Source organism: Bos taurus, chromosome 3 (assembly GCF_002263795.3).
Source record: "Bos taurus isolate L1 Dominette 01449 registration number 42190680 breed Hereford chromosome 3, ARS-UCD2.0, whole genome shotgun sequence".
Taxonomy (NCBI): Eukaryota; Metazoa; Chordata; class Mammalia; order Artiodactyla; family Bovidae; genus Bos; species Bos taurus.
The window spans coordinates 9,601,700-9,619,247 of NC_037330.1; the positions used below are offsets into that span (position 1 = coordinate 9,601,700).

The 17,548-nt window shown below is 53.0% G+C and overlaps 1 protein-coding gene and 1 pseudogene across 1 annotated transcript in view; one reads left to right on the top strand and one right to left on the bottom strand.

Annotated features, from left to right (window-relative positions):
• The first annotated feature begins 1,330 nt into the window (after positions 1-1,330).
• Positions 1,331-17,548, top strand: part of KCNJ10 (potassium inwardly rectifying channel subfamily J member 10) — a 35,144-nt gene continuing 18,926 nt past the window's right edge. The window contains exon 1 of the mRNA NM_001081601.1: positions 1,331-1,461. The gene's annotated coding sequence lies outside the window, so the exon portion shown is untranslated. The remainder of the gene's footprint in view (positions 1,462-17,548) is intronic.
• Positions 13,115-14,159, bottom strand: LOC132344820 (mth938 domain-containing protein-like; annotated as a pseudogene).

The window sequence follows — 17,548 nt, forward strand, 5'->3', positions numbered from 1 at the left end:
CTTCAGAGCTGACCGTGAATGGGCACAGCTCTATATTTGGTCCAGGTCTTCCCCCACCACAATCACTATACCCGTGGTGCTTACCTTCAGCCCAGTGCAACCCCCTCTGCCCCCATGGCCTGCCCCATGGGGGTTGTTTGAATGGACATTTATCCATCATAGGGCGTTTAGAAGTTGAACTAAGCTAAAATTTCAAGTTTCTTTCCTTTTCTCCCCCCACCAAGATGTGTATCAACTCAATATGATAATACGGTTTACTGATTAGTAGTTAAATATCTATGATGTATAGAAACGGGGAAGTAAATGTTTTCTTTCTTAATGCATGCCAAGAATGGGAGATTGTGGAGAAAAATCTCTCAAAACATGGATTCAGATAATCAAATAAGTCCCTTGTGATGATAAGGTTGAGAACCACCATTCTATATTCCAGTCCAATGGAACACTTTTCTGCTGTTTCTTTCCCAAGCCTACTTGTGTTTTCCTGTCCTCCCAGAACTGTTGAATGCAGCTGTCTCTGCCTTAAATTCCCTCCCCATCATCTCCTAGTACCTGAATCCTCTGCATTCTTTAGGGACCTTATCGGAAGTCTGTCCTCCCACCTAAGACCTCCTAAGTAGAGTGCTCTTTCCCTTTCTGCAGCCTCTGGCACCTCCCAGGCACTAGGGCTGCATGTTCTGCCCCCCTCTCAAACCAAGCCACTGTAGGTGGTAATGATGTCTGCGCATTTCGCAGGACCTCACTCAGCGCTTAGAAAACGGCAAACAGCGTGGAAATGGTGCCGAGGGATATAACCCCGTAGCCCCCGGAGCCCGCCCCTTAGGCGCTGCCTGTCGGGCCACTGGGCGGGTGCTGAATTCATTTCCACCTCATTAACTCGGCCCCAGGCCCGCCCCCGCCAGCTCCCGCTTCTGTTCCCCATCCCTGACACGACCGCCTCCTTTTTCTTCCTTCTCTTTTCCTCTGTCACCTTGCCAGCTCGGCTTCTATCGCTTCGCCTATCGTCTCTCCATCTCTCTCTCCTGAGTCTGTCTGGGTCTCTGTCTTTGGGTGTTGCTCTCTGCCCCGTTCCTGCAGCTGTCTGGGGCTCCGCTTCGTTGCTCCACACGCCCCGCCCCCTGCCCAGGCCCCTCCAATCCCGGCGGCTCGGGCCTGGCGCTCCACGTTCCCATTGGCCTGTCCGGAGCCCCCCGCCCCCGCCCGCCCGGCCCCTCCAGGTCCCTCCATTCACGCAAAGTTTGGCTCTGCGCTGCGGAGGGAGGGGGCGGCCCGGCCCGGCCCAGCTCTGCCCCCGGCCGGCCCGACCCCAGCCCCGGCCCCTGGACCAGCCCTTATCTGATCCCAGCTCCGAGTTTAAGAGTCCTGGCCCTGCCGGTTGCACAGCTCCGTTCCTCACGCCTGCCCGCCCCGTCCGTCCGTCTGTCCCGCTGCCCATCCGAGGGGCCACTCCACCCTGGACCCAAGGTAAGACCCTGGCCCTAATGAAAGAGTGCTGCCGCCTAGGCCGGGGTCCCGTTTACCTCACTGTCCAGAGATACCGGGGCCCCCAGTCCCTGGGTCCCTCCCTGACTGGCCTCAGTGGTACGGTCCTATTCCTTAGCCTCCCACCTTGGGCGTCTGGGAAGGGCTCTCCAAGAAGGGAAATTTACCTAAGCTGGTCACCTCAGCGCTTTCAGCCCAGGAAGGGGCTTTCCTAATACCCCTTCCTATTGGGCAGACCTGGAGTTGCATCACAGCTTTCCAACTAATTCAGTAACTACCACATATAACCATGCATGCCCCACAGGCACTCCAGACAGCGCCCCCTTTTCCCAGGATCATCAGGTTACTCCCACTCCCATGCCCAGCCCCTTTCCCCCTCCCCATGCTGTGACACATAGTGACACCCACACATAATTCACACAGAGGAAGAAAGCTGTGTGTGTAACTACTGCTCATATTAGACAGCTCAGATTAGGGAGATGTAGTAGCTTGGTATGACTGGGACCCCCTGCCCACTTAATTTATTCCCTCCACTCCAACTTTCCTCCCATTTCAAGACATGCCTCCCCGTTAATAACCCCCTCCCCACTGCAAAGTGAGACAGTTGGGAAAGTGGGGTGGTGAAGAAGCCAATACAAATTTGGACCCCAAAGGAGGCCTAGGCTTAAAGCCTGATGCTGTTGCTTACTGATACACATTCTGGCTAAAGATTTTTAGCCTGTCTGCCTCGGTTGTGGTGCTTGAATTTTTTTTTTTTTTTTCCCCCCCACCAGGACTGCTTTAGGCATTTCTGGGTGGGAGGGAGATGGTGAGAGATTCGGTGTCCTACGAGGAGTGACGCTTGTTTAGGAATGAGGGGGGTTTGGGGTGGCTATCAGGAAACCAGTTTGAGGAGAGACCAGCAGCTACCACTGAGTTCCATTTAGTTTCATCTTAAAACTGTCTCCCTAATCTCCAAGGATTTCTTTTCTATGTTCCTGGCATGATGGTGGGCACCATCCTGTGCTGAGGGGCAGGCTTGTTAATTCCTCATAGTATAAGCTGGGTACTAGGGACCAAGTGTAGAAGGAACCAGGTGTCCTGGTTTATAGTTAGGTCTTCAGGGAGGAGGAAATGAGGGAGGAGGGTGAGGGAAGGCATCATGCCAAGGAGGGGGGCCAGGGCTGGTCTACAGAGGCAATAGGCATGGCCCAGGCAGTGCCAACTCCTTTTCGCCGCCCTCCAGTCCTTTGGTGGTGGTGGCGCGGGAGGGAAAGAGGGGGTGTTGGGGGTGATCTGGGCCAGTCCAGCCTCCCAAAGCCCTTGCCAACCTAGGCCCTGAAAGGAGCTGCTGTTTTCTGAGCCATCCCCCCACCCTCCACCCTCAGCAGAGCAGCCAACTTGTCTCAGTGGATATCAAATGGCAGTGACTCCACACAGGGGGGTGGGGGGGCAGGGTTATGGTCCCATCCCTTCTGTGGTTCAGTGCAGAATCCCACTGCTGTCCCCTACTCTGGGGGAAAGATCTGTCTCCCCAACATCGCCCCATATGCAGTCTGTGGATGCATCTGTTTGTGTGGGAGGGTTAGTTGTCAGGCCCTTGGCATCTCCCACCTCGTCCCTGTGCCCCACTGGATGGTGGGTGCCCCATCTCTGTACCTGCACCTCTGTGCACACTGGCTTGGGCTAGAAGGGAAGGGCATGGCATAAGACCCAGGGCCCTCCTTCCCCAGTCCTCCCTAGGGACCAGAAAGGCTGGCACACTTGGATCTGGGTGAGCTTAAATGAAGTCCTCTGGGGCCATGCTGGGATTGATGGAATACGGGGTTTAGGGCTCTGGGTGGGGGAGTGAGTCAGGCAGAAAGACCCACTTCTACAAAAAGGAGAAACGGCCTCTTGCACCTTTTAGTAAAATGTTTGGTTTCTGCACACAAGATGGAAGGTAGGCTGAACCCCCTGGCATTGGTGGGGAGGGAAAGAGATGTTGGGCCACAGAGCCCCTCAGCTTTCCTGCCAAGGGTTATTTAGGACAGAACGAAGAAACTTCCACTCTCAATCCCCTCCCCAGCCAGCCTAGATTCTTCTCTTGCCTGACTGGTCAGTGCTATGGTCCGGGTTGAGGCCAAGCTGTCCAGGACGGTGGTGAGGCCCTGGAAGGGGCAGAGAGAAGGGAGAGTCCAAGGCACACTGTTAAGATGAAACTGCAGAAAGATTAGAGAGATGGGAGATCTGGAATCCAACTGTTTTAGCATGCAGTGAAGGGTGGTTGGAAGGGGCAGCTCTTGGGAATCAGAGCTTTCTGAGTTTACCACATCACCCCTTCTCTTCCATAGGCTGAGTCAATGCTTTTCTCCCTTCATCCAAGATTATTATAGACGTTGCCACCATTTTCATGGAGACAGTGCATTTGCGTGGTCCCTCTTCATCCCCTCCCCCCATCAGAACCTTGAAAGGGCAGAGAGAAAGGGATTATGGGAAAAACCCTCCCGTGGGTGTCAGCCAGCTGGGAGCTGGATTTGAGGTGGTGGGGAGAAGGGAGGGGTTGGCTATGGAATGCAGGAGAGAAGTGAGAACTGAAATGGTGGCCTGGAGGAGGCTGGAGAAGCATGGGCTTGAGAGGGCTTAATTAGCACTTCAGGTCCCTGAAAAGGTGTAGTATTCAAGGAGTGGATGTGGCCAATGGCAGAAGACCTAGGGAAAGGGTTGGGGCTGCAACTTGAAGGACTTAGGCTAGATTTCAGGAAGCATGTCCATAGAAGGAAAGAGATCTGGAGTTTGGAAAAGAGAGGGAGACCACCCTGTGGACTCTAGCAAAAACAAAAAAGCTCCCAAACAACAAACAAAAGCCCATCATTAAGGCTTGTGAGGGGAGTTGTGAAACTCAGAGAAATGCAGGGATTACTGTATCAGGCCAAGAGGCCTCTTCTGGAAGGAAGGTGCGACCCACAGCACGTCCCAGGGTGCATTTCTGTTGCCTGAAAGGCAGAGGCATAGCAGTTAGGAGCACAGCCTTGGAGTCAGACTTCCTGGGTTTACAATCTGTCTTCTGCCGCTTTGTAGCTGCACATTCCCTCATCCTTACAATGGGGCTAAAAGTTATAGTTGTGGATTAACAGAGTCAGTATTTGTAAAGGGCTTGGAATGGTGCTCAACAAGTGGAAACTAAAACAGTGCAGTTGTTGGCTATCGTGGTGTCCCCACGTCTGTGACTCTTTCTACTCCATCATCTTGCCTGGCTCCTGGGCCTGCCACAGCCCTTCCCTGGGGCTTTTTCTGAGGTCTGTCCTAGGTCTCTATCTCTCCACCCTTCTAGACTTTGGAAGGGTGGGAGAATTATCAAGTTGTTGAAGATGAGCTTCCTGTCTTCATTCCAACAGTCTGGCCACAGCCAGAGCCTGGGTCTCCACGTCCCTGGCCCTTTCTTTCCATAAGTTTTCACCTAGCAGATGTCTTGCATTCAACTCAGATATGACAAGTGTAACTGAGCTGGTGAGCTTCCCTAAAAGAGTGTCTTTCCCCATTCTGGGCAACTTACTTCTTCCGGCCAAAGATGGCAGCTTCTTTCTGTCCCCACATCTCACCCTGGTCCCTCCATGGGCCTGCCTGTCCCCTCCCTGCCCATTTCCCCCCACCCCCCACAACTCCTTTCAGGTGTGTGAGCCAACCTCTTCCCTGTCCCCCGATCAGCCCGTCCATCCCATTAGCCTGGGTGCCCACAGCAGCCTCCTTAGGACTTTCCTGACTCCCGCCTTTCTTTCTCCTTGATTCTCTCCCTTTACCTCACGGAATCATCACTGCAATTGTTATCATGAAGCATCAGTTTTACCTTGCCCCTTTCCTACCCAGACATCTCTATCGGTTTTCAGACTAAAGTTCCCAATCACAGTCTTCAAGCTGCTTTATATCAGCCTTTCTCCTATCCCCTCCAGCACCCCCTCTTTAGGGACCCCAATCTATTCAGACCTTGTACTGGGGGAGCATATCCCACGGCAATCCCTGAGCCACACCCTTCTACCCTGGGCCCTCACATAGGCCTATGGATCTTAACCTCACGCCTCCTGCAAATCTCCATCCTCCTATTTCCCTATCTGCTCTATCATCTTGTACCCCTTCTTGTCAGCATCCTGCCTGTCCCTTGTCCTTTGTGTCTATGACTTTGCCCAGGACATCCTGGGCAGTGGTAATACTGGATGGGACATCCTGTCTCCTTCAATAACGGGGGCTCCTCTAGGGAGGGGCCTACACCCCTGTCAGATTGTGGACTCCCTGAAGCAAGCGCATCTTTTCCCTCCCTGGATCCCTCTACCCCAGGGCACAGAGTGCCTACTGACCAGCTTGATTCTAGGTAAAAAGTCTTTCTGGTTGCTAATTCTGGGGGAGGATCCTGACTTTTAAGGCTTTAGAAGCTTAGGAGTGTCCTAGACTAGGGTGCACATTCGTGCATGCTAAGTCACTTCAGTCATGTCCAACTCTGTCAAGAATACTAGAGTGGGTTGCCATGCCTTCCTCCAGGAGATCTTCCTGACCCAGGGATCGAACCTGCATTTCATACATCTCCTGCATTGGCAGGCAGGTTCTATCCACTAGTGCCACCTGGGAAGCCCAGACTAGGGTATACATAAGATCCTATTATCCAATTCTCCTGGGAACTGCCAGAGACATTTATCTCCTACCAGGCTCCCCATCCTGTGGAGACAGTTTCATCCGAAGATTACAGGCAGCAGATTAAGCATTGCTGGCCCAAACACAAAAATCCACATGGGTATCCACAGAAGTTTTCTCTCTTCACCAGGAAGGTCTGCCCCTGCCTGATGTTGGACTTGTCAGCCGGCATCTGGATTGCAAAAGGGGCAGAGACCAGAATCCAGCCTGAGACAGGCCCGTGGTCTTGAGCATACCTCTGGGTGGGAGCTTGCAGGCTAGGAAACATGTGGAGATAGTTCTCAAGTGGGGTTAGGCCTGACTTTTTAGCATTATATACTCAACTTCAGCCCTCATTCTAGTTTCAACCCCAAGACTTTTTCCCCACATCCAAATCTCCCTGGTTGATCTGCTTAAAAAAAAAAAAGCCACAGGCAACAGCAAGAGGAGAAGGTAAGGATGTCTGAGTCTAGGGCGGTGGCTCTCACACTTGTAGATTTCAGGACTCCCTTCACATCTTAAAATTTACTGAGTTTTGTTCATGCGGATTACATCTGCTGATAGGTTAGAAAGAGCAAACTTAAAATATGTATCACTTCATTCAAAAATAACAATCAACCTGTTTTAGATGTCAACTTTAATGACATTTTTAATGAAAAATAGCTATATTTAAAAACAAAATTTAGTAAGTGGCACTGTCTCACTGTCTCAAATCTGTGTGATATCTGGCTTAACAGAAGACATTTGGTATCTCATATCTGCTTCTGCATTCAATAGGTTACAATATCACATTGATTCTGGAAAATTTTACTGAACACCCATGAGAAAATGAAAGTGAAAAAAAAAAAGCAAATGACATATTAGCATTATTATGAAGATAGGTTTGGAAAAGCCCTCAGTGATCTGAATATCCTGGCTGATTTCTCTCAGCTGCCCATGGTCTTCTGAATATTTTCACTAGGGAGGCAGTACGGGGCAGTGATTCATCATGTGGGCTCTGGAGACAGACTACCTGCTTGAGCTTGAATCTCAGTTTTCCCACTTGCTAGTTGTACAAGCCTGGGCAAATTATTAACATCTCTGGGCTTCAGTTGTCTCGTCTATAAAATGGAACTTTTAAATAGTGTCTAGTTTTTAGAATTGTTGAGAATTAGATGATGTAAGGCTAGAAAAAGGCCTAACATAATGCTGAATAATATGAGCTCTTAGTAAATCCCAGAGCCTTGTCCCTGAATCCATTGCCCATGGGCCCAGAAGGCAGGGTGATGCAGAATTGACCTTTCCCATGTTGCAGATGTGGGCTTCTTGAACCAGACAGAAAAAGTGATTTGCGCGAGGTCCCAGAAAAAGTTAACAGGGTTGTTGGGCCTGAACCCAGGAGTCCTAATTCTTAGTCCTGCACTTTCCCCATCAGACTGTTTCAGTGGAGGGAAAAAACTCAAGATGCTCGAGAGGGGAGCAGACCTTACCTTTCCCCCAGTAATCCCAAGTGTGCCATCCATGGCTAAGGGCAGAGCAGGAAGGCGGGTAGCAGGGAGGACCTCCTGACATCAACAGCAACTGCAAAAGGAGAAAGCAAGCCAGGAGAAGACATTCCTCAGCCCAGGTTTTCCATTGTGCCTTGCGGTGAGCACCTCTGTAAAGTGGCCCCAACCTTCTCTCCTATGGGTTCCTGACCCAGGGCAGAGGAAGTCTGTAATCAGCAACACTGCTTCTCCGGGGTGTCCCTTTTCCTGCTGTCTGCCTGCAGCCCTTTCTCAAGCATCACTCCCTCTCAGTCTCCCAGCCCTGGGGTGCCTTTCCGCGTTGCTCCAACCCTGCCCTTTGTCCTGTGGAGCCACAGGCAGTGCTCGCACCTTGGGAAGGCAGGGCTGGTGCAAAGGTGCTAGTCAGGTGGAGGAGGGATGCGGTGGGGGTGTCCCTGGCCAGGAGGAGAAGCCTCTTCCCACAGCCTGGGGAAGGGGATGAGGCAGATGGGGGAGACAGACAAACATGTGGTGGTGGGGGCAGGGGTGGAGGGGAGCTAGTTCCGGCTCTTCCTCTATCAGCCAAATCCCCCTGGGCTGAGCCGCAGGCACTACCTTGTCTGAAGCCTAAACACCCCGAACTCCAGGCACACACCCTGAGCAGAAGGATTCTGGACGGTCAGGACCCACATGCAGCCTGGCGACTCTGACACATGGCAGGCTGAGGTTTGAGACCTTCCTGCCTGTTGCTTGGTTTTGCCTCTCCCACCCACACAGTTCCCTTGAATAGATGGGAAGACTGAGGCCAAAAAGTGGGTGGGCTCAGACTGCCCACGTGCTTCTTCAAGAGTCCAGCCTGGGAGGAAGGATCCTGGTCTCCCACAGCACTGCCCCTCCTCCTCCCAGTCCCCCTGGCTTTTTCCACTCGGAGAGCCCTGACAAGTGGCAGGTTTGGGGGCCCTGGTCTGTCTCCTTCCCCTGTCTCCTGGGCAGTGCCCCCAGGGGAGCCCTTGGGGGCTAAGATCTCTACAGCCTCAGCCCTGCCCCATCCCCTGCCTCCACCCACGAGGCTGGCAGCAGCGCCCCCCTCCTCCCCTGGGCTGTGGGACAGGGAGAGGGCCGAGGGGCTGGCCCTGCATACTAATGTCCTGCCCATTGTCAAAGCCCCTTTGTGCCCGGGAGCTCCATTGAGGCGGCTCCGGGGCGGGCACAATGGGGGCTCTGTCCCCGAGTTCCCCCAAACAGTCACCTGCTTTCAGAGCCTCCCCCCACCACCACCCCCACCCACCCCAGTGTCCAGAGGGCCCAGTGAGCGCGGGGGAATGAGCCCAAGGCCAGGGGGGATGGGCAGGAGGCAATCCCCCCTCCCCTTTCCCTGGGCAGGCTGGGGAGATGGGCACCCGGCAGGGAGTGGCCCCGGCTCCCAGGGGGGCGGGGCCGGGCAGTCTGTGGACGGACTTGGAATTCAGGTTCCATGAGGCCGGCCCAGGGGAAGGGGCACGCAGCCTGCCCACTCCTTGGCTCCACATGCCCAGCCACCGCGGCTGGTGGCTGCCCGCCTTTCCTCCCTCTCCCACTACGAGACTCATATATGCAGAGACACACAGGCGCACGCTCTTGTATGCGGCCCCACACACGCTCTCGTCCGCATGGCTGAGCGGAGGAGGCGCCTGGCCCCAGCAGGCCGACTCAGGCGCACCGACCCACCCCCCACTTGCATATATGCACCTGCACACCCGCCCTCCACCCGCTTTGCGCCCCTTTCACCAGCCTCGGGCAGCTCAGCGCCGGTCCCCCGCCCCCCACCATGCCCTCGCTGCCCCCTGCTGCTCCAACACAGGTTATAACAAGTTTGCTCTTGTGACTTTAAGAATGTAGCCCTGAGGCGGGAAATGTCCCACTGCTCCAGACCGCTCCTGCTTACCTGTTAACCACAGACACCGCCTCCGCTGAACTCTGAACAGGCTCCCCCCGCGTCTCGCCGCCCACAGAGAGGTTTGGTGGGCCCAGGACCCCCGGCCCCAGGGCTTAGCGAGACACTGAATGGAGCAGTGTGGGGAAGATGAACCCCAAGCCGCCCCAGCCCAGACCCAGGGCGACCACCTCTGCACCCCCCCAGTGCACTCCTGGTCACAGCCTCTTACAACCCTGTGAGGTAGACGGGAACGTTATTATGTCCCCATTTTACGGGAAGGCTCCGACCAGCTGACATGATATATCCAGGTGGCAAGACTGGACTCTATTCTGGAATGCTGCTTGGTGTTTTTCTTTTCTTTTTTTTTTTGTGGAGGGAGCAGTGTTGGTCATTGTCTGCCTAGGGGCTTCCTGGTTGGCTTGGTGGTAAAGAATCCACCTGCAATGCAGGAGACCCAGGAGACTCAGGTTCGATCCCAGGGGCAGGAAGATTCCCTGGAGGAGGGCATGGCAACCCACTCCAGTATTCTTGCTGGGAAAATCCCATGGACAGAGGAGTCTGGCAGGCTACAGTCCATAGGGTCACAAAGAGTCGGACATGACTGAAAGGGCTGAGTACACACACGTGCACTGTCTGCCTCTTGACCTCCTCGGATGACCTAGTCCATGTGGAATTTTATCAGAGCTATCTTTTGCCCATCTTTGTTGGGAAGAGTCAGGGCATATTGGGATGGGTGGTAGAGGGGGTAAAAAACAGGTACGAGAAGCTTAAATGGGATTCTCAGTCTAGAAGGAACTTCGAAAGGTCACCTTGACCTCTGACGGCCTCTGGGCAGGGTGAGTCTACCTCCTTTCATTTCCTGCCTTCCCATGAGCCCCACTTCCCACTGCTGACTGGATCACTGGAGAGAGAAGCCACATGGCCTTCTGGGCTAGGGTTTAGGGATTGAGATCTGTATTGATTTTAAGTCCATGACACTTGACTCTGACCTTCCCTGTTAATATCCTACATCTGTATAAGGATCTATGGGCTTTCCTGGTAGCTCAGCTGGTAGAGAATCTGCCTGCAATGCAGGAGACCCCAGTTTGATTCCTGGGTCAGGAAAATCCCCTGGAGAAGGGATTGTCTACCCACTCCAGTGTTCATGGGCTTCCCTGGTGGCTCTGACCTGGGATCAAACCCAGGTCTCCTGCATTGCTGGCGAAATCTTTACCAGTAGGAGGACCCTTCTATTCCTCACTCCACTGCTCATCTTGGATGCTCCCCGGCTCGCTACCAGATTCAGCTTAAGCTGCGTGATTCATCTATCTTCCTCCATGCATGAACACTCTGCCCCAGTCTTTATTCTCTGGTTCTTCCGTCTCCAAGTGCCCCTTCAAATGCTCCCCGTTGGAGAAGGGGGCCTGGCCAAAATCTTCAGCCCGTCCAGCAGCACTCTGGCTCAGAGGAGGGATACGGGGAAGCCACCTCTGAATCTAGTTCTGCATCTAGTCAGTATCTTCGTGCCACCCTGCCCCCCAACTTCTACTCAAACAAGGAATGTGGATGAGGAATAAGTGGATAGCTGGGGAACGACGGAGCAATTCCCTCCTAGAGTGACAGTAGTCCTTCTCTAGGTTCCTGTCTGAGGGTCAGGATTGTTCTGCATGCCTGAGACCTGAGAAGGAAAGGGAGTGGCGAGGACACGCGTCAGGGAAGGTGGGTCAGTTTCCTGAATACACATCAGAAGCTCAGGGCACCTATGGGGTTCCATCTCCATCGAGGGTGAAAATAAGAGGAAATTGCTTAGGCAGTCAATTTTGACTTAATGGGAAGCACTTCCTGGGTGTAAGGGATTACCAGGCAAAGGGGAAGGATGGAGAGAGGTGGATGACCCACTCCCCTTGAGAAAGAGAGGCCTGGTTAAGTCTCGTATTGAACAGAGGTGGCGGGGGTGGGGAGCATCTAGGAGACAGTTCCAAAGGGGCTTAGAGCCCCTGTGGGCTGCGTGATTTCCAGCTGTCTCAGAGAAACTCTCTTGATCAGCTTCACAAACCCCACAGAGAGTGTCATTGGATCTGCCCTCTCCTAATGGGCCCCCTATCTGCTGTTTCTTCCAGCTCTTCTGGGTCTATCTCTGGGCCAGCTGCTGTTGTGGGAGGGCGGGTTAGGGTTTGGGTTAGATTCCTGAGGCCTGCTGATGGGCGGGGCACACTGCACACCCTGGGCTGGGGCTGTGGTTGGAGGGGAAACCTCAGTGGCTAATGCTCCCAGGTTGGCCCTTCAGCACCCGAGGATCAAGAAAAGATCCTGTAGGAAGAGAGAGGCTGGGATGAAGAAGAAAGTCAGGGTCATTTTCTGATTCTGGTGCTACAAGCCAGCTCTGTGACTGTGGGAAAGTTACTCAGCTTTTCTGGGACTTGGCTTCCTCTTCGATGGGATGAGGGGATTGGACAAGATGACCATGGGGGCCTCCCAACACCAACAGCCCATGGTGGTAGAGTGGTCAAAGGAAAAGCACAGACCTCGGTTTCAGTGGGCCTGGGTTCACCTTGCAGTCACCTCCTCCTCACTAGTGGTCCTCCTGGGCGAGTCTGGTTCCCCCCATTCATATGAGGGCATTGGCATCACCCAGCTCCCAGGGAGGATATAGGATGATGCAGTGTGTGAACACGCAGCACACGGCCTGGCTCATTGTAAGGACCGAGGCAGGGAAGTCCACGGCACACGGGGACACGGACGAGGGGCAGCAACTCACAGCGAGGCTATGGGCATCCAGAAGGGCTTCCCAGAGAAACTGACATCCACACTGAGGCTTGAAGGAGGGGTAGAGACCGACCGAGGAGAGTGGGGAGAGGAAGGGAGCTTCACGGAAGAGGCCCCGCTGCTTGCCGAGAACTGTTGGTGAGAGAAAGCATGGCCCATTCAGGCGCTGGGAGCAGCTTAGTGTGGCTGGAGATCAGAGGCCGTGTGTGAGGGGCACGTGGAGGGCCAAGAACACTGATGCTGGAGAGGGCAGCAGAGGGCAGCTTATTACACACTCTGCTGCCTGTAACCCTAGGGGCTTGTGAGCTGGGGTCCCTCCACTTTTACTGCATCTTCCTTTTCCTACTTTTCTTTTTCCCAAGCTCAGTCCTCTTGTCTTTGGTCATGTGGGTACAGGGAAGCACTGGGCTCCCCAAGAGGACCTGGTTGGTCCCGGGAGAAGCTCTGGGCCCCACTTGTCTGACTTGGGCCCCGTCTGGGGTCCAGGTCTGGGGTTTTCTGCCAGTCTCCTTTCCCGCCATGAAAGAAAGATCTGCTTTCTGCTGAAGACTCTGGATTTCTGGCACTGAGGCTCCCTGTGTACCCACTGTGGACCTTGGCTGCCACACTGCCCTCTCATGATATAGAGACGTGAGAGTGTTGGCGGAGGTGGGCTGAGGGCAGTGCGGAGTGAGCACAGAGGGAAACCAGAGAGAAGACAGGTCTTCAGCCTGGAGTAAAGGCTGATGGGGAGACCGAGTCAGCGCCCTCCGCTGTTCAAAGGCTGACACTGTCATGGGAAATTTGGAGGAAGGGCTTCCCAAGGATGAAGCAGGTCACTCGCCAGAAAGGGGGCCCGAGGGAGGGAAAAGAGATGTACAATATCAATCCTATGGGTTCTTTTAAAGCCAAGAACTACTTAGCCAAAGCTCTGTACTAGGCACTGAGGAGGTTACCAAGATGAACGCTGCACTGGTCAGGAAGCAGTTCAGAAATGATTCTCCTGGGGTTTTCTTGATGGTCTAGTGGCTCAGACTCCATGTTCCCAGTGCAGGGAGGCCCGGGTTCCAGCCTTTGTCTGGGACTAGATCCCGCATGCTGCGGCTAAGACCTAGAGCTTCCAAATAAATAAATAATTTAAAATAAAAGAAATGATCCTTCTGATTGGGAAGGGGAGCATGATCCTTCCTGGAAGAAATGGAACAGATAAAAGGCCCCTCTGGCAGCTTCCCCTGAGGGTGCTTCCACACTGTGTGTAACGCTCATGCCTCCTCCACTGCTTACATTGCCTCTTGGGGCCTCCACCGGCTAGCCACACAATGGCTAAGGTCCCAGACAAGAAAGGAGATAGAGAAGGGGACCCTCAGCCAGGAGGTAGTCAGCTTCCCTGTTTTCTCTCAGGTGGGAGGTCACACTGGTCCCAGGACCCTAAGGAGCCAGTCCCATCAACCTGGCCTCTCTCTGGTCTGCCAGGTTCTGGTGGCAAACCTGGTGACAGCTCAGTGGCTCCCTGGCCTCCACCCCAGAAACCTTATCTCCTCGGGCCTGGCATCCTGGGCTCTGTAAAAAGTTTTAAACAAAATTTGTTTGATCATTGCTTAGTGACTTATTCTTTTAAGGCTCCATCAGCAGGGGGAATGGAGACCACTTCCGCCCCGACACCTTGGGTGAGCAAGGCACTATCGTCCTTTGGACCCGCACATCAGTGCCTTGTTTCCTGAGTACTCCACAGCTAATGGGGGTACCTTCCTGGCCTCAGTCACCCCCTGGCCAATCACAAGGATCTGCACACCCTTCTTGACAACTTCCTGCTCATCTGTAGCCTGGACACCAGGAGAATTCTCAGTTCCTATCAAGACTTCCCCCTGGCCACACTTCATAGTCCTTATAGATTTTGGTAGAGCCTGGTACTTCAGTTGCCCCTCTGAGAGGGTAGAAACTTCAGGTGAAGACATAAGGAACTTAAGTGAAATCCAGTGTGCTCTCTTCAGAGATGCATTTCGAAACAGCTCTGTGCTTTACCCCTCATCTTGGGCTTTGAACAGCCTGCCAGCTGCCTGGAGCCATCAAGGCGGGGGGTGGGGGGAGCAGGAGGGCAAAGGGCTGCAGAGCATGATGGAGGAGCTGGATTCTATTGGGCATCCCTCACTGAACACCTTTCCTACCATTTGGCAGGGTGAATGGGTTTGGAGGGAGCTTCGCCTTAGGAATTATAGGGAAGTAGGATGAAGGAGGTGGGCTGAAAGCCTCCTCCAATTCCAGGGCTATAGGAAGTCCTACTCCATGAAGCACTGTTACCCTGCAGAAAGGACAAATAAGACAGGGAGCTGGAGCACCGTCAAGCCCGAGGGGGTATGGAGAGGCACCATGAGTAAAGATCCACCGGGCTTGGAGAACAGAGGTCCAGCTTTGCCATTATATAAATGTTAGCAAGTTACTTTACCTCTCTGAGCCTTAGTTTCTCTAATTTGGTAGATATTTTTCTTTCATCTGCAAAGTAGGCTAATAATAATACCTTATATTTACATAAGGGCCATAGAGATTTCAGAAACTGTAACTTCTGTAATCCCAACCACACAATGGAAGGTTTTATTGCCTCCTTAGGTGAGGAAATAGAGCCCTAGAGAGATGAAGAGATTGATTGGCGTTCCCATGCCTGGTAAATGGCACAGACCAGGATGGCCAATAGTGGAAAAGAAGAATAGATGGGGACCTCTGGCTGTGACTCAGACCTGCCAAGATAACAAACAGGTTTCCTTTGGAAGGCTAACTGCATTGGAAAATGGCTCTCTGTATCACCATGTTGAGAAAGATTCTGAGGCTCAGTGAGAAAAAACAAATGGACTGTGATGAACTGGTGATATCTTTGAAGGGCGGGAGGTGGAGTAAGTGATGGCCCACCTGCAGCATGGTTGGCATCCCCAGCCAGGAGTCACACCAGGACTTCATGTCTAAGTCCTTTCCCTATACTAATCAATTAGGTTAAGTTCAAAGGCACCTGCTGAAAAGAGAACTAAGATATAGCCTCTGCCTTCAAAGCGCTCACCATCTCTCAAGGACAGAGGAGTGCTGAACTGATGCCGTGGTAAAACGTTCCAGGAACGTAGAGGGCATCTAGCGGGCATTCTAGGTGGAGGGGCCTGCTTGATAAAAGCTTGGGGACCATGCAAGTGGTGGTGCAGGCTGCATTTGAAGAGCCAGTGGCAGTTCTGTATGGCTAGAATATGAGGTCCGAAGGGGAAAAGAACCAGAGGGAGAGGCTGTGAAAATCAGGGTGGCATCAGATGGGGAAGGATTCAGAATGCTGTGTCTAGATGCGTGGGTTTTACCGCAGAAGCTGTGGAACTCTTTGAGGATGGAAAGCCAGAGCGATGGGATGTAACTGTGTTGTTGAAAGGCGCTGCTGTGGCTGAGGAGGTGGAGGTGAGGGAGGCGAGGCTGGGGGGTGTGGAGACAGAAGATCATTGCAGTGTTTCAGGTGAAAGAGAACTTGGGTAGCCTCAAAGGAGATGGAGAGAAGCCCACAAAAGCAGATTGATAAGACCTAGTGAGCCGCTGGATGGGGGGCAAGAGAGAAACGGAGGGTGACTCTAAGGTTGCAGCTTGAGCACTGAATGGGTGGTGATTCTGCCAACAAGAGGGGAAGCACAGAAGAGACTCCCTTTTGAGAATAGCATGTGAGTCTGAACATGGTAAAACTGTTACCTCCAGTTAGAGGGAGCCTGTAAGGGTTGGACCTAGGGGGCAGAGGTGAGGGGAGATCCGTGGGAGTGGCTGAAACAGCCGAGGAAGTGAGAGCAGAGTGGTTAGAGATGAGAGCCAAAGAGGATCCCTGAGAAACATCAGTAATTCAGCATCAGCGAGAGGCCACAGCAAGAGAGATGGGCCAAATGTAAAGAGACAGGGAGATGAGATTTCCCTGGTGGTCCAGTGGTTAAGACTCTGCACTTCCAATGCAGGGTATGCAGGTTCAATCCCTGGTTGTGGAACTAAGATGCCACAAGCTGTACTGTGGGGCCAAAAAATAAAAAAAAAAAAGAAAAGGAAAGAGAGACGGAGGAGAGAGCCTGGAGGAACACCTCAGAGAGTGATGGTGAGACCCTCCACACAGGCTGTACTGGCCCACCCAGTGCTCTTGGTACATCTGTGTGCTTATCTAACTCTCCCAACACCCTGGTGAGGTAGGCATCATTAGACACCCCCCCCCTTTTTTTTTTTTTGCAAATAAAGGAAAAGGAAACTCAAAGAGTTTAAGTGATTTTCCCCAAATCCCAAAGCCTAGACGTGGCAGAGCTGCTAAGAGCTAATCAAGGTCTCCAGATCAGTGGATCCCCATCACATCGCAGTTAAGAGTCCAAGGACAGTCAAAGGAGAGAGTGTCCAGAACACACAGACTGGTCATCAGTCTCACATGATGCAGAGAGACTGCTGGGGTCAAGGGCTGACAAAATGCCCTTGGACTTGATGACTGGAAGTTGAGCTGTGACCTTGGAGAGAGCTTCTTGGAGCTCTAGCTGCCACCCAGCTGGCTGTGAGGATCAAGTGAAATTGCTTCTAACATGCTTTGCAGAACGCAGACCCTGGTAGTTTGAAGGAGACTGGTGCTCTTGTTTTTATTGTTATTAAATATTAATAGATTGGACCACTTGAGATTGCTGACATTTTGAAAAATGGGTAATTTTGTATGCTTTAACCTAATAGTAAAAGGAGGGGGCTGGGGTGGAGGTAGGGCGGCTAGGGCAGGTGTAGCCCAGCTGCCCTGGGCACAGGCAGTCTCCTGGGGCTGGGGTGCCCTGCCCCCTGGTGGTGGGAAGGTGAGCTTCAGCACAGACCCGGGGGCGGGGTGTCGGGGGCAGGTAACCTGGTGAAGCTTGAATTTGCGGAGTGGTCTCATCTCTTCTGCTCCCCTCCAGCCATCTGTAATCTTGCCAGCACCCTCTATGCTAAATGCAGCTGGGCGTGGGGGTGAACTCTCCCAGCGGGGCTCTGTCTGGAAGAATACTTCTAACTTCCAAACTAGGGTGATCCTCTCAACTAATATCATTGGGGATCAGTTGGGTTCTATGGAGAATCTCAAGAACCCCGGCCAGGTGGTGCCTGATTAAAGAGTCAGGGCAGCTGACACATGAACACGAGTCTTGAACCAAGCCCTTGGTCATCGCCAGCCCAGCTCCTCTGAAACCTCCCCCAGTGTCCTTGGGGACCTCTTCGTTGTCTCAGGTCTTACCGATGACAATAGAATAACAACGACAACGGATGTTATTTGTATTAATGCCATTGCTTCTCAGCGCCTCAGCTGTGTCTTAGCGCCTGATTTTTCTGGTTCTTCAGTCAAGGTGAGGAG